Below are 23,372 nucleotides of genomic sequence, written 5' to 3'. Positions count from 1 at the left end.
GCCAAGAAAAGAATAACAGAATGTTGGTCCTGTTTGGACGCATTTGCTAACAACGTCGCCATAGTTCACGTTTCGGAACTTGCCTACATGTCGGTGCTTATATACCTGAATCGGAGTCGCGCTACGTTGCGTACCCACCCCAGCAGCGCCGTCAGATTGCTGGTCTGTTTTGGCGAGACAGCAAAACCGCATAGCCTGATGTTGGAACGTTGCGAGGTGCCGGGGCAAGCAGTGTATTTAACTCTAAATTCTTCTAGAATCTCCATATGTAAATGATGCTCTAAGCCCCCCCTATTCTAACTCCGACTTTTGCTGTTGCACATGGATTAAAAAATATACGCGAACTGACTGTAATCAACCCTGCAAGTGGTGTAGAAACGAGTTTGGCACCTGCAATAATTTAATTTGATAAATAAGTTAAATAAACGAAGGTTTCATTAACGTAGTGAGAAATGATGGGTTGCTCTACCGATTAACAGAATGAAAGTTCTGTCCAAAATAACAATATGATTTATTAAGACTAAACACAAAATAATAAACAAAACCACATGAAACATTTATAATACATCAAATTGGCTCAAATTGGATACTCAAACAAACGCTATGAAGGTGAAGTTGTCCCTAAACTAGATTGTGAGATTTAAGACGAAGTGGTATGTGGAGCCAATTCCTTGCCACTCAAATCTTAAGAGACACACAGCTAACCCAACATTAATTGCTGCTACTCAAGACAGAACAAAGTTAGAAAAAGACGAACAGGCGCGCTCTGCTGAGCTCTGATTATCACCTAGGAAAATCCCTATCTGCCCAGAACACGATCTGGCGTACCGGAGGCGATGGCTGGTTGCTTCGACGTCCTCGACCGAAAGGCGAGAGCCGACTACCTAGAGCACCCGTACAGGCCGAACACACAACATTCCCGCCCCCACGACAGTGGCCGTGGTTCAACGTTCCAATCAGCAACTCGAAAACCGGCGGAAAATTCCACTCTATTGCCGGAGCACTACCATTCCACCAATGGAGATTCTTGGCGCCAATTTCTGCACTGATTTTGCTACGTCACGGAGCTATGCCCTGAGCAAGCCAATCACAGTTACTATTTTGCAGAAAGCGCGGGAATTTTCCCGCCACAACTGCCTGGGTACACAAGTCATTCCCACGCCTCGCTGGTAGCCCGCCAGAAAGTGTTTTCGCTAAGTTTCTGCGAAGTAACAGAACCTCTAGCCCAGCCGCTACTTCAGACCCATCCGGGCGTGTCTTTTGACAATGTCGGCGTCTGCAAAGCATTCACTCGACTTCCTCGGCTTAACGCTTTCCAGATCAGCAGAGCCCGCCTGTCACAGTACCACCCGGGTGGTGAAAGACGCTGCGTGGGAAGTCCGCGTGTGAAGGAATAGCGACTTTTCACTGCATGCAATTAGAGAGGAATATCGTAAGATAGAAATATGAGAGGGGGCTCATGCCACCTCTCAACGTGTGCTACCGGAACCTTGTCGTCGGACAACGTTCCCGTATTGATTTACGAAAATCCGTTACTATACAAATGTGAACTTTTGCGTCGCCCCTTGTATCTTGCTTAACATTTTCTTGTCCATCCATATTGCTAGTAAGTTTAGCAACCCACTTCACAGGTAGCTAACTAGCAAACCCTGTTACATTTATTGTACTGCAACACTGAACATCGGAGAACTGGCAGCTCGCTTCCAGGTTTCTCTTTGTAACTGTGCTCGCAGCTAAGCTGTGAACAGTTCTGAGAAACGTGGTCATGCGAGTCGTTAAATGTTTGGAGATGCAGAGAGGTTGGGCAGCTGCTTTGAAGACTCATATATGTTTTGTGAAAGACATGCTGTCTCTGATAGTGTGTTTAAAGAGTTACAACCGGCTGCTCTTACCGAATCTTTAACATCGCCACATTGATAAGTACTGTAGCTATTTCCAGATTTTAAACAGCAACTGTTGAAATTCTCCACTGTAAAAGATAACAGCCAAACAGTTACAGGATAAAGATTTATTAAAATCCTGAAAACAGGTGTATTTTACTTCTAATGAAGGTATATTTAGGAATACCGAAACCGTGGTCAAGGATTTTAATAAATCTTTATCCTGCAACTGTTTGGCTGTTATCATTTACCGTGAAGAAATTCAACAGCTGCTGTTTTAGCCAAGTTTAAAATCTTGAAATATGTACCTGCGCAGATTTCAAAGGCTGTTTCGAAATAACATGGACATCTCATTGAAAATCCTGAAAACAGTGTACTTTACTTGTGATGAAGGTATATTTAGATATACCGAAACCGTGGTCAAGGATTTTAATAAATCTTTATCGTGCAACTGTTTGGCTGTTATCATTTACCGTGTACTTATTTCCGTGTTACAACAGATATTTTTTTACCACCGTTCACGAAAATTTGACATAGCTGAGTTATAGGATGTGTAACGTTTAAGTAACAGTGTATGCTGCAGCATTATTGGACGGATAAGGATTTGAATTTAAAAAAAGTAAATGTTTTACCTGAACTCAATATAACACACTCTAACGCGAGTATTCTGACACAAAATGCTGCCCGCTGCACTAACTGGACAGCATAGATTTTCAGTACCGAAGCAAGACACTTGTACGTTTGAATAAAGGGTTGCTAAATTCCCAGGTTCATTTTCTACTGAAAAATTGTACCTGACGAAATTTTGTTCACCATTTTTATGCTTTCAGTCCTGTCATGTGTCGATTGAGCTGTTTAGTGTACCAATGAGATGCTGTAAGTCCGACTCCCAGTGACCTAAAAGGAATGTAAGCTCCTTATAAGATCAAGCAAATTTAAGAGAAATGGCGTCACGCAAAACATGACATCTTATTGATGATCCGTCTGCCTGCTTAGCTGGGTGGTAACATGCTTGCCTCCCGTACAGCGGACCCGGATTCGATTCCCGCCTGGGTTGGAGATTTTTTCCGCCCGTGGACTGGTTGTTGTGTTGTCCTCATCATCGTTTCAACATCGTCACCGGCGCGCAAGTCGCCCAATGTGGCATCGACTGAAATAAGGCTTGCACTCGGAGGCCAAACTTCCGCGGAAGGGGCCTCCCGGCCAACGATGCCATACGCTCATTTCCATATAGATGTGGCCTTATTAAGCATGAAAGTATGGGTACCACAACACAGGGGGATATAATAATGAAGGCACTCGTCTAACTACAAAAGCAGAAAAGTAGTCACTGTAACTGTTGGGGCGTAGCAAGACAGCCACGCCACTCGGAAGTAGCCGAAATGCACGCGTTAACTCACGCCGGCTTGCGTGAGGTCTGAAACAGGATACGTAATGAATGCTATAAAGAAAAGTACGTAGCTGCTGTAATACTTAACTTAAATCCATCATTTGTATACAGCATTCTTGATGATACAAGTGAGACTCTCTCTAGAAATGGTTAATGGCGCCTTGCTAGGTCGTAACCACGGACTTAGCTGAAGGCTATTCTAACTATTTCTCGGCAAATGAGAGAAAGGCTTCGTCAGTGTAGTCGCTAGCAAAGTCGTCGTACAACTGGGACGAGTCCTAGTACGTCTCTCTAGACCTGCCGTGTGGTGGCGCTCGGTCTGCAATTACTGACAGTGGCGACACGCGGGTCCGACATGTACTAATGGACCGCGGCCGATTTAAAGCTACCACCTAGCAAGTGTGGTGTCTGGCGGTGACACCACAGTAACTATTTGATTTATTATCTGAAGCATATAAACAATGAATAAACAGACAGATCGTTGTATTTGGCGTAAGTGGGTTGACTCATGAAAGCATAATGTGAAACTATATTGTGGATATAGGGTAATGGCTGCCAATGTGGTTACCCTGGAAAAGCAAGTAGGGGCACCAACAAATTCACCAAAGTGCATGATGGGTGTAACTAGCTGGCTGTGTATGTTGAAACTGGGCAGTTAGACTCTGATGTAAACTAACTCCCTTCACATCTTCTTCGGATCAGTGATTGCATAGCTGACTCATGCTTACCACTCTTAGACGGAGAGATTGTGGAAGACAATTTGTAGTAGTGGCTGGGAATTCTGAGTCGTTTGACATCCCTCTCTGCAGTACTGTGCATTGACCTGGAGAAAGTCTACTCTTCAATGTGCCCGCGGCAAGTGTACTCGTTCATCTCACAACAGCACGCACGGTTGTTCGATCTGCAAGAGGCGGCTGTTGGGAGGACGTAAGTAGAGTTGGTTCTGTTCAGGAGGCTCTCTCACAGTTCACTCCTTGACAGGTTTCCTCTGAAGGATGGTAGCGAACTTGGGTGGCCGGTAGGCACAGTGAAAGAAGATTCAGAATTACGAGGGCAGTTCAATAAGTAATGCAACACATTTTTTTCTCGGCCAATTTTGGTTGAAAAAACCGGAAATTTCTTGTGGAATATTTTCAAACATTCCCGCTTCGTCTCGTATAGTTTCATTGACTTCCGACAGGTGGCAGCGCTGTACGGAGCTGTTAAAATGGCGTCTGTAACGGATGTGCGTTGCAAACAATGGGCAGTGATTCGAGTTTCTTTTGGCGGAAAACCAGGGCATCTCAGATATTCATAGGCGCTTGCAGAATGTCTCCGGTGATCTGGCAGTGGACAAAAGCACGGTGAGTCGTTGGGCAAAGCGTGTGTCATCATCGCCGCAAGGTCAAGCAAGACTGTCTGATCTCCCGCGTGCGGGCCGGCCGTGCACAGCTGTGACTCCTGCAATGGCGGAGCGTGCGAACACACTCGTTCGAGATGATCGACGGATCACCATCAAACAACTCAGTGCTCAACTTGACATCTCTGTTGGTAGTGCTGTCACAATTGTTCACCAGTTGGGATATTCAAAGGTTTGTTCCCGCTGGGTCCCTCGTTGTCTAACCGAATACCATAAAGAGCAAAGGAGAACCATCTGTGCGGAATTGCTTGCTCGTCATGTGGCTGAGGGTGACTATTTCTTGTCAAAGATTGTTACAGGCGATGGAACATGGGTTCATCACTTCGAACCTGAAACAAAACGGCAATCAATGGAGTGGCGCCACACCCACTCCCCTACCAAGAAAAAGTTTAAAGCCATACCCTCAGCCGGTAAAGTCATGGTTACAGTCTTCTGGGACGCTGGAGGGGTTATTCTGTTCGATGTCCTTCCCCATGGTCAAACGATCAACTCTGAAGTGTATTGTGCTACTCTTCAGAAATTGAAGAAACGACTTCAGCGTGTTCGTAGGCACAAAAATCTGAACGAACTTCTCCTTCTTCATGACAACGCAAGACCTCACACAAGTCTTCGCACCCGAGAGGAGCTCACAAAACTTCAGTGGACTGTTCTTCCTCATGCACCCTACAGCCCCGATCTCGCACCGTCGGATTTCCATATGTTTGGCCCAATGAAGGACGCAATCCGTGGGAGGCACTACGCGGATGATGAAGAAGTTATTGATGCAGTACGACGTTGGCTCCGACATCGACCAGTGGAATGGTACCGTGCAGGCATACAGGCCCTCATTTCAAGGTGGCGTAAGGCCGTAGCATTGAATGGAGATTACGTTGAAAATTAGTGTTGTGTAGCTAAAAGATTGGGGAATAACCTGCTGAATAAAATAACCCCTGTTTCAGAAAAAAATGTGTTGCATTACTTATTGAACTGCCCTCGTACTAATTTATTTCCATAAAAATACAGGTACCGTCTTGGCTCGCGGATGACATCGTCTGTCGGTGCCCGCTGGGGAATGGGCTCGTAAGTGGCCTTCTCGCCACTCAAGGCAGCTGACACCGCGCACCTCTTCCCAGCCGGCTGCTGCACTGGCGGTTCGCCACTTTGAGGTGGCTCAGTGAGTGATGGCAGCGCATGTATTGAACGGCCATTGAACTCACACAGGCCGGCTTTGGAGGTGCTCTGTCCCCTCCCGCTCACCACCCTTCTTCATCATCCCTCGTATCAGTGAAGGTTGCCGTGTAGCTGTGAAGTTCAACAATACTGGCCTGCCTTCCAGGCAGGACCTATTCGGTCTGCCGGAATGTCAGGAATGCCGGTGTGCTCACCCTGGTGGGAAGGAAAGATCTCCAGGTCCTCCCACCTACGTCCGCCGCTCGTGGTCTCGCGGTAGCGTTCTCGCTTCCCGAGCACGGGGTCCCGGGTTCGATTCCCGGCGGGGTCAGGGATTTTCACCTGCCTCGAGATGACTGGGTGTTTGTGTTGTTCTCATCATTTCATCATCATCCAGGAAAGTGGCGACATTGGACTGAGCAAAGTTTGGATAATTGTACGGACGCTGATAAACCACGCAGTCGAGCGCCCCACAAACCAAACATCATCATCATCATCCTCCCACCTGCGACAGACTGTGGGGTGAAACTCTGCGACTGGCGATTATGGGTGAGGTAGCCATCTCTCTCAGTAGCAGCTATTGCTGTCCGTAACACCCAGGCAATTTACAACCGACTTGTGCCAGATGTCACTTCGCTGCAGTCAGGGAATCGAGTGCAACCGTCATGTACGCCATTGATCTGCCTGAGCGACTGGCGACTGCCTTACGAGCCAAACTGTTGGGTTATTTATGCAGCGAAGTAGTGGCTAATGTTCATCCAACGTCATTTGTCATGACTGCATAGGGCAGGGGCGGGCAAACGTTGCACGCGGCTCATGAGCGCACAGCGCTGCACGTGTGTTGCTCGTGTGCAGGCGTCGACCAGGGCTGTGGCAACAGCCGGCAGGTTGCGGCAGTGTAGTACCAGGCTAAGGTGCGGACGTTGATGCGAAGCGAGCACTATGTAGTGAACGTTGTATTTCAAGAAACGGAGAAGTGGAGATTTGCTGTCTTTTAAAAAGTAGCGGGAGAATCATTTTTTCTTTGTGCAAAAACGTGAAAATTCGAAATTTTTAATATGTGGCAGTATTCTCGCTGGTCAACGGAAATTTAGTATTGAAGGCCATTATAATAAATTTCACAAGGACGAGTACAATTTATTGTCGGATTCTGAGCGGATGGGGAATTGAATGAGCTTAAGAAGAGCGATCTGACGATACCAGATGAATCTGTCGTAGTTGGCCGGCCGGAGTGGCCGAGCGGCTCTAGGCACTACAGTCTGGAACCGCGCGACCGCTATGGTCGCAGGTTCGAATCCTGCCTCGGGCATGGATGTGTGTGATGTCCTTAGGTTAGTTAGGTTTAAGTAGTTCTAAGTTCTAGGGGACTGATGACCACAGCAGTTAAGTCCCATAGTGCTCAGAGCCATTTGAATTTGTCGTAGTTGCTGTTGTCACGAGAGATCTGCGACTTTCTCTCGTCATGTCTCTCATCTAACTGATTTAACATTTTATGGAGCACTGTTTTCAAGTTTTCAGGACGACAACAATAATAGCCCAGCGGTATGTGCAAGTTATAAGACTGCGCTTAATATAGCGAGAGCTGGAAAACCATTTGCTGAATTAATAAGTCTCGGTTAAGAGCAAACATCAGTGATGAAAATTTACGTAACTGTTTGTGTTTGTCTGTGTGTAGAAATTTTGTTCCAGATATTAAACGTATTGTAAACTCTACCTGTGATAATTAAATAAAACGTATCGTAGGTAATAGGTACTCTTTCAAACCATGATTTCTTTCAAGCACTCCTACTAACCTTATTCATTCACTCAATAAAGCAAACTAGGAAACAAAACGCATTACAGAGGAAGGACAGAAGGTATGGTGGGGATGGGAGATAAGCGGGTGGCCAGCTTGCCCCTGTGTGCACGCGGAACACCTGTTAACTGCACGCGTGCAAGTGCACCGGACATGTGCAGGATTCCTGCCCGCCCCTGGCATAGGGTTTCCTATTAAGAAGGTATCAGCGGTTTTCCTTTTGCTGGCTTAATGATTTTTTTATGCTATAGAACTGGATCGTAAAAGGTCTTGGTGCCGTTTATTGCATTCACCATAGTTTTTCTTCCCTCACATAACAAAGGTGACGTGACCCTGTTTGGCTGCTCTGATCCATCACATTCTGCTAAAGTTTGCTGCCTCGCTCTCCAGAAACGGCGACTTTGTGTATAACCCTGACCCGGTCTTCGTGGCGAAATGTTTACAGTGAGGCCACCTCGTGTCGACATGCCGTAACGTAACGATATAGTTTTCCTCTGGGACTTTGAAAATTTTACCTGTTTTACTGCCCAATACAAGGTTGGCATGCAACAGGTCTCTCAGCATTCATGTTTTCTGGCTTGATTCCCTGAAACATAATTAGTTCTGCCAGCGTAGATATCTCGCCAACCAATTCCAGCAGACTTTCCCAGTTACAACCAATAATAATTTTATAAACAATTTTAACAAATTCCCACTTCTAAGAATTTTGTCGTGGTTAATCAATAACGTTGTGGTGCACAGGGGAAGGTAGGAAATCTCTCCGACTACGTGACAGCTTTCCAACACGAGCCAACCAAAACAGCAGCACGTAGGCATCTGAGGGAAAACGTACCCTGAACCGAATTAATTATTGTGGGCTAATCAGAGGCTTCTTACTCGGATTTGAACGAACATTCCTTCCTGGTGCGGCCGTGAACAATGGTTGTTCCCACGGTCTCAAGTTCTGAGTGCTTCCCCTGGCTTTCGGATCTTTATTTCGCTAGAAAGGATTCCTTCTAGCATCTTGAGATTCATACCTACACTCCTGGTATGTGGAGCTGCTTTCAGCATTGATCCAGTTCAGTTTATGACACACTGGTCCTTCTAAGTTAACTTCCCTCTCGTGTGCCACCTAAGGAAAGCGCCCAAGGCTGCTGAAAATAACAGGTTCACATCACCATAATGAAAGGGAAGGAGAAACAGAAGTAGTCTGCAGTGCTATCATTGGAAGTAGTGAGCACTGTCTGCAGTTTCCATGCAGCTTGAAATAATCGACTATGCTGACTATTGGGATGTAAATATTACATTATAAAATAGGTTGCACCAGAGAGCTGTGCTGGCCCCGGCTTATGCGTTGGTTTAAACCTCGACTGTTACTTTGCATTTGGTTTCCCGTGGTTACTGCGGTTATGCCGTGGTTCTTCCTCTTTCTACTTGTGGCAGCAGTTGTGTGTATCGATATTCGCACCTTTAGTATCTTTGGTCTGGTGCTGATAGTTTCCGGCTAGCCGGTGTGTGGCAGTCGGTCGGTTGGTGTGGATCAGCCAGGAAGTCTCCTTCTGGGGCAGTGGGCCGGGCCCGCTGGCGGTCTCTACGCAGTGTCGGAGAGTGTGGGAACTGTTCCAATTGCTACGAGGTTCGTGGCTCACTGACCCAGAACATCAAAGTTGAGTGGTGATTTAATTTACCGAAGCCAGTCTGTTCACATTGAGCCGTTGGTTTTCATGGTTGGCTGTTGGGGGTATTCCCGTGAGTAACAGCAAGTGTTCGAGTTGCCAAAAGTTTGGCAGCCATCCGGTGGAGTTTAACTATACAGGGTGATTCAAAAAGAATACCACAACTTTAAAAATGTGTATTTAATGAAAGAAACATAATATAACCTTCTGTTATACATCATTACAAAGAGTATTTAAAAAGGTTTTTTTTTCACTCAAAAACAAGTTCAGAGGTGTTCAATATGGCCCCCTCAAGACACTCGAGCAATATCAACCCGATACTCCAACACGTTCCACACTCTCTGTAGCATATCAGGCGTAACAGTTTGGATAGCTGCTGTTATTTCTCGTTTCAAATCATCAATGGTGGCTGGGAGAGGTGGCCGAAACACCATATCCTTAACATACCCCCATAAGAAAAAATCGCAGGGGGTAAGATCAGGGCTCCTTGGAGGCCAGTGATGAAGTGCTCTGTCACGGACTGCCTGGCGGCCGATCCATCGCCTCGGGTAGTTGACGTTCAGGTAGTTACGGACAGATAAGTGCCAATGTGGTGGCGCTCCATCCTGCTGAAATATGAATTGTTGTGCTTCTTGTTCGAGCTGAGGGAACAGCCAATGCTCTAACATCTCCAGATACTGTAGTCCAGTTACAGTAGCACCTTCGAAGAAAAAGGGACCAAAAACTTTATTAGCTGAAATGGCACAGCAAACGTTCACCTTAGGCGAGTCACGTTCATACTGAGTTGTTTCCCGCGGATTCTCAGTGCCCCATATACAGACATTGTGACGGTTGACTTTCCCGTTAGTGTGGAAAGTTGCTTCATCACTAAACACAATCTCTGAAACGGAAGATTCATCTGTTTCCATTTGAGCAAGGATAAAATCACAGAAATCGATTCTTTTAATCATATCAGCTGCAGACAGTGCTTGAACCAATTTCAGACGATACGGTTTCATAACTAACCTTTTTCTTAGGACTCTCCATACAGTTGATTGTGGAATTTGCAGCTCTCTGCTAGCTCTGCGAGTCGATTTTCCTGGGCTGCGAACAAATGCTTGCTGGATGCGTGCTACATTTTCATCACTCGTTCTCGGCCGTCCAGAACTTTTCCCTTTGCACAAACACCCATTCTCTGTAAACTATTTATACCAACGTTTAACACACCACCTATCAGGAGGTTTAACACCATACTTCGTTCGAAATGCACGCTGAACAACTGTCGTCGATTCACTTCTGCCGTACTCAATAACACAAAAAGCTTTCTGTTGAGCGGTCGCCATCTTAGCATCAACTGACGCTGACGCCTAGTCAACAGCGCCTCAAGCGAACAAATGTACAACTAAATGAAACTTTATAGCTCCCTTAATTCGCCGACAGATAGTGCTTAGCTCTGCCTTTTGTCGTTGCAGAGTTTTAAATTCCTAAAGTTGTGGTATTCTTTTTGAATCACCCTGTATTTTGGTTATTTGAAGTCCAACTGCACCAGCGAAATACTCTGCCTTGTGGCCGTTAGCGTTCCGGTTACCTGCCCTGGCCGCAGACGTAAAATTCAGGCAGTGCCCTTCCCTCGCCGCGTTGACAGTTTATGCATACTTGGTTGTGGGTGGCTACGCCTTTTACGTTTCGGCATTGGGGTTCCTTGTGTACTGGTCAGGTGGAAAGAAAATCGTCTTGTCGGTGGGTCCGTTGACTGTCTCGTGGTTGGGTTGCCGGCGGATCGGATATAGTTGGGCCGACTACCTGTCTCCGCTAAGCGAACGTTAATGTTTCAAGTGCAGCCTGACCCCCGGAAACTTATGAGCGCCGCTCGCTGTACCTTCCAGAACCTCACCGACTCTCTTCCTGCGCCGGCCGCTGTGGCCGAGCGGTACTGGGCGCTTCAGTCCGGAACCGCGCAGCTGCTACGGTCGCAGGTTCGAATCCTGCCTCAGGCACGGATGTGTATGATGTCCTTAGGTTAGCTAGGTTTAAGTAGTTCTACGTCTAGGGCAAGCAGTAAAGGAAACAAAAGAAAAATTCGGAGTAGGTATTAAAATCCATGGAGAAGAAATAAAAACGTTGAGGTTCGCCGATGACATTGTAATTCTGTCAGAGACACCAAAGGACTTGGAAGAGCAGTTGAACGGAATGGATAGTGTCTTGAAGGGAGGATATAAGATGAACATCAACAAAAGCAAAACGAGGATCATGGAATGTAGTCGAATTAAGTCGGGTGATGTTGAGGGTATTAGATTAGGAAATGAGACACTTAAAGTAGTAAAGGAGTTTTGCTATTTGGGGAGCAAAATAACTAATGATGGTCGAAGTAGAGAGGATATAAAATGTAGACTGGCAATGGCAAGGAAAGCGTTTCTGAAGAAGAGAAATTTGTTAACATCGAGTATAGATTTAAGTGTCAGGAAGTCATTTCTGAAAGTATTTGTATGGAGTGTAGCCATGTATGGAAGTGAAACATGGACGGCAAATAGTTTGGACAAGAAGAGAATAGAAGCTTTCGAAATGTGGTGCTACAGAAGAATGCTGAAGATTAGATGGGTAGATCACATAACTAATGAGGAAGTATTGAATAGGATTGGGGAGAAGAGAAGTTTGTGGCACAACTTGACCAGAAGAAGGGATCGGTTGGTAGGACATGTTCTGAGGCATCAAGGGATCACCAATTTAGTATTGGAGGGCAGCGTGAAGGGTAAAAATCGTAGGGGGAGACCAAGACATGAATACACTAAGCAGATTCAGAAAGATGTAGGTTGCAGTAGGTACTGGGAGATGAAGAAGCTTGCACAGGATAGAGTAGCATGGAGAGCTGCATCAAACCAGTCTCAGGACTGAAGACCACGACAACAAACAACACGTCTAGGGGACTGATGACCTCAGATGTTAAGACCCTTAGTGATTAGAGCCATTTGAACCATGTCTTCCTGCACGTTTTCCGCTGGCAAACGGCGGTTATTCAGGCTTTTGACAGGTGGTCGCAGAGTCACTGGACAATGTATGTAGTAGACAATCTGAGCAGCTCTCTTACAATGTTTGCAGATGATGCTGACCTTTGTCCCTTAGTTACGTCATTGGATGGTAACAAGCACTCTGTCGTCAGGCCACGAGTGGCCTACCGGAACCATCCGACCGCCGTGACATCCTCAGTGGAGGTTGCGGATAGGAGGGGCGTGGGGTCAGCACACTGCTCTCCCGGTCGTTATGATGGCATTCTTAATCGAAGCCGCTACTATTCGATCGAGTGGCTCCTCAATTGGCTTCACGAGGCTGAGTGCACCCCGAAAAATGGCAACAGCGCATGGCGGCTTGATGGGCACCCATCCAAGTGCCGGCCACGCCCGACAGCGCTCAACTTCGGTGGTCTCAAGGGAACCGGTGTATCCACTGCAGCAAGGCCGTAGATGATAACAAGAGAAAAGCAAAAGATGTAAACAAGCTATCGGCGTGGTAAGAAACATGGGAATTGACACTTAAGTAGAAAAGGTGCACTCCCCCTACCCCCAAGAGTACTAGAATAATTCCGTTAAATTACTTGCGTATGTAGTGCTTGAAATGCACTCACATCAGTCAGTCATAACAGTGCAACGACACTTCGGGACGAAGTTCAACAAAGATCCACCAACTGCTAACTCCATTCGGCGATGGTATGCGCAGTTTAAAGCTTCTGGATGCCTCTGTAAGGGGAAACCAACGGGTCGGCCTGAAGTGAGCGAAGAAACGGTTGAACGCGAACGGGCAAGTTTCACGCGTAGCCCACGGAAGTCGACGAATAAACCAAGCAGGGAACTAAACGTACCACAGCCGACGGTTTGGAAAATCTTACGGAGAAGGCTAAAGCAGAGGCCTTACCGTTTACAATTGCTACAAGCCCTGACACCCGATGACAAAGTCAAACACTTTGAATTTTCGGCGCGGTTGCAACAGCTCATGGAAGAGGATGCGTTCAGTGCGAAACTTGTTTTCAGTGATGAAGCAACATTTTCTCTTAATGGTGAAGTGAACAGACACAATATGCGAATCTGGGTGGTAGAGAATCCTCACGCATTCGTGCAGCAAATTCGCAATTCACCAAAAGTTAACGAGTTTTGTGCAATCTCACGGTTTAAAGTTTACGGCCCCTTTTTCTTCTGCGAAAAATACGTTACAGGACACGTGTATCTGGACATGCTGGAAAATTGGCTCATGCCACAACTGGAGACCGACAGCGCCGACTTCATCTTTCAACAGGATGGTGCTCCACCGCACTTCCATCATCATGTTCGGCATTTCTTAAACAGGAGATTGGAAAACCGATGGATCGGTCGTGGTGGAGATCATGATCAGCAATTCATGTCACAGCCTCCACGCTCTCCCGACTTAACCCCATGCGATTTCTTTCTGTAGGGTTATGTGAAAGATTCAGTGTTTAAACCTCCTCTACCAAGAAACGTGCCAGAACTGCGAGTTCGCATCAACGATGCTTTCGAACTCATTGATGGGGACATGCTGCGCCGAGTGTGGGAGGAACTTGATTATCGGCTTGACGTCTGCCGAATCACTAAAGGGGCACATATCGAACACTTGTGAATGCCCAAAAAAACTTTTTTAGTTTTTGTATGTGTGTGCAAAGCATTGTGAAAATATCTCAAATAATAGAGTTATTGTAGAGCTGTGAAATCGCTTCAATCATTTGTAATAACCCTGTATGTACCATGAGTGCACAGTTCCATCCAAAGACTTAGTATTCCAGCCTAAAATACATTTGAACTAATCGAAATGGGAGTGGCAGCTTGTTCAATACAGCAAGCTCAGATGCGTGTAACCATTCTATCTATGTCTGCCCGTGGAACGAAGCTCTAAAATATTAAGCAGAAAGTACAGTGTGCCATGCACCTCATAGTTTTCGCAAAGTATTTATAACTGGAAGAGTACGTCATATTCTGGTTTGACACTGGGTCACCGCTTACGTCTGCGTATAGAGGAAAAGTTGACACTCACAGCGAAGCGACCGCTAAACTTGTTAGCGCCACGAAAATAGGAGCTTGCTAACGTAGCGGTGCAAACTGGATAGAACCTTGTTACTAATAAGTTAAGCGAAACAGAAACTTCGTTTTAAAATTTTGCAATGGTTAAACTTGTTAAAAAGTTGTATTTGTGACAGCGTTGGGTTTATTGATTCATAATGATACTGTGTGCATAAAACTCTGATAAATTTTTCTGGGACAACGAGAACTTTTAATAGACTGTAAAGCGTTGGTGAGGGTGTTCCTTGTAATGCTTTTGTACAAACTTTGAAACACATGCATTTGTGGTTGTTTGTTGGCAAGAAGCTTAAGCGATTAATCTCATAACCGAGATAAACACGACTTCTGTGCCGTGATAAAACTCTTCTTGCTCATCTTCTTCGTCTCGAGTATTACACAATACAGTGTTTCCCAGTAGCCACAGGATGTGTGGCGTGCCCACTCTTCTTCTGCCTTGAAACTTATATGTGTGTTTGGGTTTTGTCAACTACCTTATATCTTCGGTACTTCCCAGATGTTGATGTCACCTGTAATGATTCTGATCTATTTTCATGGAGGCTGAAATTGTTTTGGATTCTCTCCATTTGTTTAGTTTCTATATTTCCCTGTCTCACACAACCCTGTAAAATTCAAGCGCATCTAATTTCTTGGGCCTATATTCACGTATTTGATTCTTTACAACACAGCGTGGTATTGAATGCGGGGGGACCTGTAGTCTTGCAGAAGTTCATTGTCCGTGCCATGCTTCGCTGATTAAGTTTCTATTAATAATTGAACGTATGAAAAGGAATTTTTTTGGTTAGCATCATAGCTGAAGCCATAAATTATTTGTAAAATATATCTGAAGCCATTTGCTTGTTTTCTGCTTTCGCTTTAACTATTTTTTCTGACACTGCTTGGTTTTGTCGTACAAAGACCAAAGTTCTGTTTTCTTAGAAGAAATTGTCATGGTGATTTAATTCACCATGACATTAATTTATTTGTGGAGTAAACACGTAAAAGAACATTATTTTCACTGTCAGCGAACATCATCTGTAAATAAATGAGAGCTGAGCATACCGCTCGTAATCATGTAATATTTCTTTACAAATTTTCTTTTCACATAGTTGCAAAATTTCTCATTATAACTATTAAAACTGGTCGCTTCAATGTAATAACTTTATAGCCTTTACGTTTAGAAACTGATGATAAAGAACATACATAGAATCTCACAAAAGGCAAAAAAAATTTTTAATTAAAAACTGTAATAAAATCCATAAAATTAAAATGTTTTGAACATGTCAAATTATTGACAGGTGCAGTTTAACAGCAGTAAGGATAGCAATGGTCAAAAATAAATTATCACTTTTAAATTTACAATTCTATAAATACCAGCATACTAATTTTATCAAGGGTTCTAAACATACTAATTTCCCTTAGCAATGTTATATGTAAGATGTGTGTGATATTGGTATTGTGATCTAAGAAGGCGATCACTGAGAAACAGCAGTTTATTATGTGACGCTCCAGCCAGTAGCAGTGTCTTTAGAGCGTGTACCTCCAGGTGCACGTGCAATATTTAACATGAGTTTTCATATTATTTCAGATATGTGTTGTTGTCTGAAGTGAGAAGACTGATTTGATACACCTCTCCGTGCAGCGCTGTCTTGTACAAGCCGCTTTATCTCCGAATAGCTACTGCAACCTACATCCTTCTAAATCTGCTTGGTGTATTCATTTCTTAGTCTTCCTGTACGATTTTTACCCTCCCCCCCCCACTTCCCCACTTCCCTCTAATACTAAACTGATGATCCCTTGATGTCTCTGAATGTGTCCTATCAACGCATTCTTTCTTCCACAAATTACTTCTCTCCTCATTTCTATTCAGTACCTCCTCATTAGTTGCGTGAGGTCTCATCTAATCTTTGGCACACTTCTGTAGCATCTCATTTGGAAATCTTCTGTTCTCTTCTTGCCTAAGCTGTTTATCGCCCATGTTCCACTTACATACAGGCCTACACTCCAGACACATAATCTCAGAAAAGACTTTATAACCCTTAAATCTGTATTCGATGTAAACAAATTTCTCTTCTTCAGAAGCGCCAGTCTAAATTTTATATCCTCTCTACTTTCTATGTTATCAGTTATTTTGCTACCCAAATAACAAAACCTGGCCACTAGTTTAAGTGTCTCGTTACCTAATCGAATTCCCTCAGCATCACCTGCTTTACTTCGACTATATTGCAGTCCGCAGCTCGTGTTCGTGCGGTAGCGTTCTCGCTTCCCGCGCCCGGGATCCCGGATTCGATTCCCGGCGGGGTCGGGGATTTTCTCTGCCTCGTGATGACTGGGTGTTGTGTGATGTCCTTAGATTAGTTAGGTTTAAGTAGTTCTTAGTTCTAGGGGACTGATGACCATAGATGTTAAGTCCCATAGTGCTCAGAGCCATTTGAACCATTTGACTATATTGCATTATCCTTGTTTTGCTTTCCTTGATGATCATTTTGTGTCCTCCTTTCAAGACATTGTTCATTTTGTTCAACTGCTCTTCCAAGAAAGTTGTTGTAATCGCCAAACCTTAAAAGCCGGCCGAGGTGGCCGAGTGGTTCTTGGCTCTTCAATCCGGAACCGCGCGACCGCTACGGTCGGTCGCAGGTTCGAATCCTGCCTCGGGCATGGATGTGTGTGATGTCCTTAGGTTAGTTAGGTTTAAGGACTTCCATGTTATAGGGGACTGATGACTTCAGATGTTAAGTCCCATAGTGCTCAGAGCCATTTGAACGAAACCCTAAAGTTTTTATTTCTGCTCCCTGTACTTTAATTCACATTCCAAATTTTTCTTTGGCTTCCAGCACTGCTTACTCAATGTACAGATTGAATAACATCGGAGGTAGGCTCTTCAGATATGTTGAAGGTATTTAGCTCCGGTAGCGTTCATTATGAGTGCCACAAAGAAAACACGTCACTTATTGCCACTGCTTCTGGTTTCCGATCACTTCTGAGCATGTATAGATGAGTGTTTGGAGGAGTCATTATCTGATTTTTATTGGCAGTGGAAGAGTGCTTTTAGATTCATTTGAGTATGACCTGTTGCTGCGTCTTCTGATGTGGTCTTGACTATGAGAGGCGAAAGAGACAGCATCATGCGGAATTTCTGCGAGGTGCTAAATATGTGTAGGCTAGGTGTGCTCCCTCTGCTCTATGCTTAGTAGCTGATGGTTTGGTCTTTCCAAATGCTTGCCAAGTGAACTGAAAGGGAATATCACAATATGAGCTGCATGTTATGTTCCGAGTTCACTGTACCCTTCAGGCTACGTGTTTTCCCAATTACTTCTGCATCGGCGTCTACATCTACACTTACACCCCGCAGCCCACCTTACAGTGTATGGCCGAAGCTACTTCGTGTTACTCGGTCGCTTTCCCCTTGCCTAATCCAGTGGTCAAACGTGCGCCAAAAGAGAGTAAGCCACCATGCGAGCTCTTTAAGTTTACCTCCATGGTCTTTCCGCAGGATATACTTAGGAGGAAGTAATATATTGGTTGACTCTTCCAGGAATGTACGCTCAAAGAATTCTAGCAGGGAGCCTATCGTGATGGGCAACACCTTGGGCACGTCTGAACTAGAGTTAGCTAAGCGTCTACGTGGTGCCTTAGCGCTTATTAGATTGGATTAGATTAGATTAATACTAGTTCCATGGATCATGAATACGATATTTCGTAATGATGTGGAACGAGTCAAATTTTCCAATACATGACATAATTAAGTTAATTTAACAACATACTTAAGTTAATATAACAACTTTTTCATTTTTTGTGTTTTTTATTTTTATTTTTTTATTTTTTATTTTTTTATGTTTTTTTTAAATTTATATCTACAAATTCCTCTATGGAGTAGAAGGAGTTGTCATTCAGAAATTCTTTTAATTTCTTCTTAAATACTTGTTGGTTATCTGTCAGACTTTTGATACTATTTGGTAAGTGACCAAAGACTTTAGTGCCAGTATAATTCACCCCTTTCTGCGCCAAAGTTAGATTTAATCTTGAATAGTGAACATCATCCTTTCTCCTAGTATTGTAGTTATGCACACTGCTATTACTTTTGAATTGGGTTTGGTTGTTAATAACAAATTTCATAAGAGAGTATATATACTGAGAAGCTACTGTGAATATACCTAGTTCCTTAAATAAATGTCTGCAGGATGATCTTGGGTGGACTCCAGCTATTATTCTAATTACACGCTTTTGTGCAATAAATACTTTATTCCTCAGTGATGAATTACCCCAAAATATGATGCCATATGAAAGCAACGAGTGAAAATAGCCGTAGTAAGCTAATTTACTAAGATGTTTATCACCAAAATTTGCAATGACCCTTATTGCATAAGTAGCTGAACTCAAACGTTTCAGCAGATCATCAATGTGTTTCTTCCAATTTAATCTCTCATCAATGGACACACCTAAAAATCTGGAATCTTCTACCTTAGCTATATGCTTCTGATTAAGGTCTATATTTATTAATGGCGTCATACCATTCACTGTACGGAACTGTATGTACTGTGTCTTATCAAAATTCAGTGAGAGTCCGTTTACAAGGAACCACTTAGTAATTTTCTGAAAGCAGTAGTGACAATTTCATCAGTTAATTCTTATTTGTCAGGTGTGATTACTACACTTGTATCATCAGCAAAGAGAACTAACTTTGCCTCTTCATGAATATAGAATGGCAAGTCATTAATATAAACAAGTCATTAATATAAACAAAGGACCCGAGACTGACCCTTGTGGAACCCCATTCTTGATAGTTCCCCAGTTTGAGGAATGTGCTGATCTTTGCATATTATGAGAACTACTTATTTCAACTTTCTGCACTCTTCCGGTTTGGTACGAATTAAACCATTTGTGCACTGTCCCACTCATGCCACAATACTTGAGCTTGTCTAGCAGAATTTCATGATTTGTTATTAAGTGAACTAGTCGGTAAATGCTCTGCTCTTCTTTGGATCTCCTCCATTTAACCTATGAATCACACCTCGTAAGTGTCCCAGCCTTAGGACTAATACTAAAAAACACTGAAGTGAAAAACGTCATCAGGTACTTCCTAATATCGTGTCAGACTTCCTTTTGCCCGGCGTAGTTAAGCAATTCGACGTCGCAAGGACTAAAAAGTCGTTGCAAGTCCCCTACAGAAATATTAAGCCGTGCTGCCTCTATAACCGACGATAATTGAGACAGTGCTGGAGTTTGTGCACTAAATGACCTCTATATTATGTCCCATAATTTTCGACAGGATTCATGCCGGGCGATCTGGTTGGCCAAGTCATTCACTCGAATTCTCCAGAATGCTCTTCAAACCAATTGTGAAGAATTGTGGCCTGGTGACATGGCACATTGTCATCCGTAAAAATTTCCTCTTCGTTTGGGAACACGAGTTCATGAATGGCTGCAGAGTGTCTTCAGGTAGCCGAACATAACCATTTCCAGTCAATGATCGATACAGTTGGACCAGAGCACCAAGCCCAATCTATGTAAATACAGCCCACTCTATTATAGAGACCCTACCAGCTTGCACTGTGCCTTACTATCATCTTACGTCTGTGGCTTTGTAGGGTCTGCACCACACTCGAACCATAACATCAGCTCCTGCCACCTGAAATAGGGACTCATCTGACCAGGCCACTGTTTATCCAGTCATCTAGGTTCCAATTTATATCTATATGGGAGCGAACCTTACTGTCATCTTGCGTCCATGGCTTTGTGGGGTCTGCACCACACTCGGACCCTACCATCAGCTCCTACCACCTAAAACTGGGATTCATCTGACCAGGCCACTGTTTATCCAGTCACCTAGGTTCCAACCTATATGGGGGCGAACCTTACTGTCATCTTGCATCCATGGCTTTGTGGGGTCTGCACCACACTCGGACCCTACCATCAGCTCCTACCACCAGAAATCGGAATTCATCTGACCAGGCCACTGTTTATCCAGTCGTCTAGGTTCCAACCTATATGGGGGCGAACCTTACTGTCATCTTGCATCCATGGCTTTGTGAGGTCTGCACCACACTCGAACCCTACCATCAGCTCCTACCACCTAAAATTGAGATTCATCTGACCAGGCCACTGTTTATCCAGTCATCTAGGTTCCAATTTATATCTATAGGTGGGCGTACCTTACTGTCATCTTGCGTCCATGGCTTTGTGGGGTCTGCACCACACTCGGACCCTACCATCAGCTCCTACCTCCTAAAATTGGGATTCATCTGACCAGGCCACTGTTTATCCTGTCGTCTAGGTTCCAACCTATATGGGGGCAAACCTTACTGTTATCTTGCATCCATGGCTTTGTGGGGTCTGCACCACACTCGGACCCTACCATCAGCTCCTACCACCTGAAATCGGAATTCATCTGACCAGGCCACTGTTTATCCAGTCGTCTAGGTTCCAACCTATATGGGGGCGAACCTTACTGTCATCTTGCATCCATGGCTTTGTGGGGTCTGCACCACACGCGAACCCTACCATCAGCTCCTACCACCTGAAATACGGACTCATCTGATCAGGCCACTGTTTATCCAGTCATCTAGGTTCCAATTTATATCTATAGGTGGGCGTAACTTACTGTCATCTTGCGTCCATGGCTTTGTGGGGTCTGCACCACACTCGGACCCTACCATCAGCTCCTACCTCCTAAAATTGGGATTCATCTGACCAGGCCACTGTTTATCCAGTCGTATAGGTTCCAACCTATATGGGGGTAAACCTTACTGTCATCTTGCATCCATGGCTTTGTGAGGTCTGCACCACACTCGGACCCTACCATCATCTCCTACCACCTAAAATTGGGATTCATCTGACCAGGCCACTGTTTATCCAGTCGCCTAGGTTCCAACCTATATGGGGGCGAACCTTACTGTCATCTTGCATCCATGGCTTTGTGGGGTCTGCACCACACTCGGACCCTACCATCAGCTCCTACCACCTAAAATTGGGATTCATCTGACCAGGCCACTGTTTATGCAGTCGTCTAGGTTCCAACCTATATGGGGGCGAACCTTACTGTCAACTTGCATCCGTGGCTTTGTGGGGTCTGCACCACACTCGGACCCTACCATCAGCTCCTACCACCTAAAATTGGGATTCATCTGACCAGGCCACTGTTTATCCAGTCGCCTAGGTTCCAACCTATATGGGGGCGAACCTTACTGTCAACTTGCATCCATGGCTTTGTGAGGTCTGCACCACACTCGGACCCTACCATCAGCTCCTACCACCTGAAATCGGAATTCATCTGACCAGGCCACTGTTTATCCAGTCGTCTAGGGTCCAACCTATATGGGCACGAACCCAGGAGAGGCGTTGCAGGTGATGTCGTGCTATTAGCAAAGGCACTGTCGTCGGTCGTCTGCTGCCATAGCCGATTAACGCCAAAATTCGCCGCAGTGTCCTAATGGATAAGTTCCTCATACACCCCACATTGATTTCTGCTGCTCTTGGTCGTTAAGTGAAGACCATTGCGTTGTCCATGGTGAGAGGTAATACCTGAAAGTTGAATTCTCGGCACACTCTTGATACTGTGGATCACTGAATACTGAATTCCCTAACGATTTCCTAAATGGAATGTACCATGCGTCTAGCTCCAACCATCATTCTGCGTTCAAACTCTGTTAGTTCCCATATTGCAGCCATAATCCCGTCGGAAACCCTTTCGCATGAGTATATGACAGCTCCACCAAATCACTAGTCTTTTATACCTTGTGTACGCGACACTACCGCCATCTGTATATGTGCATATCGCTAACCCATGATTTTTGTCACCTCGGTGTGCTGGCCGAACAAGTGTTTTGTCAGCTATTTCTTTCGTGTGTGAAGTACACGTCCGGAGAGTCCTTGCATTTGTATTGCATGTCAGCGCGTCATTGCATTAGTCATATGTGTTCTTCTCACTTCGGGTCTCTTCGTACACATAGTGCCAGATACTTAAACAATGTGTGTGAAATCTTATGGGACTTAACTGGTAAGGTCATCAGTCCCTAAGCTTACACACTACTTAACCTAAATTATCCTAAGGGCAAACACACACACCCATGCCCGAGGGAGGACTTGAACCTCCGCCGGGACCAGCCACACAGTCCAGATATTTAATAGGCGTGATAGTTTTCAAAGACGCGTCTTTCCGAGCAGGTCTTTACTTATGTATATGCTGAGGATTAGCTGGAAATCCCTGCTCCATGCATCGAACGTCTGCTGGTATTTCTGCAGTTCGCTACAATTTCCTAGCCTTCCGAGTACAGTGACATGAACCGCGAACAGCCTCATGGAGCTTCTGATGTTAACCATCAGATCATTTACGTGTATTATGAACAGTAATGCTTGGATAACTTTGTCTTGGGCACGCTCAAAGATGTTTTTACAATAAAAAGATTTCTCTTCGTCAGGAATGATGTTGTGTTCCACTTGCAAGGGACAGTTAGTCCAAGCGAAAAGGTGGTAGAGGTTTTCAGCAGCACGTCCCGTCCCCACTCCTCTCTTGGGAGATTATAGTTGGTTTTTATTATGCGGTGGCCACTTATATCGATATAAACCGTTTCTGTCTTCGTACGATAATTTAAAGGAGGAATCGCTGCATGATATACCTCAGTGAGGGAATTAGAATTTCCCATTTTTGTCTTACCTCTGTCGTCCGTCGTACCGATGGCTTTAATCTTTTTACTTACAGGACGTGAGAACAAAATTATTCTACCATTTTTGTTTAGGGCACGGTGCAGCACGTTTCGTAAATTACATTGTAGGAAAAACTACAACTAATCACAAGATTTTTGAAATGATTTTATTGTACCATTACTACTTTCCGGCTCGAGCCTATCGTCAGATGGTACTTCCGACTTCTTTGTAAGTTTTACCTTAGTGTCCTAAAATATAGCAAAGTTTTTGTGATGCATAGTTTACAAAATGTTTTATGCTTGTGTTCTAAGATATAACAAAGTTTTTGTGATTACGTAGATTTACACTTAGAAAATCATCTATAAAATTTACTTACTTCCTGAAAAGAAGCCCTTTAGCCGAAAGATGGAGGGGGTGTGATTTTC

The sequence above is a fragment of the Schistocerca cancellata genome, chromosome 7 (genome assembly GCF_023864275.1).
Source record: "Schistocerca cancellata isolate TAMUIC-IGC-003103 chromosome 7, iqSchCanc2.1, whole genome shotgun sequence".
NCBI lineage: Eukaryota > Metazoa > Arthropoda > Insecta > Orthoptera > Acrididae > Schistocerca > Schistocerca cancellata.
This window is presented reverse-complemented; position numbering follows the sequence as displayed.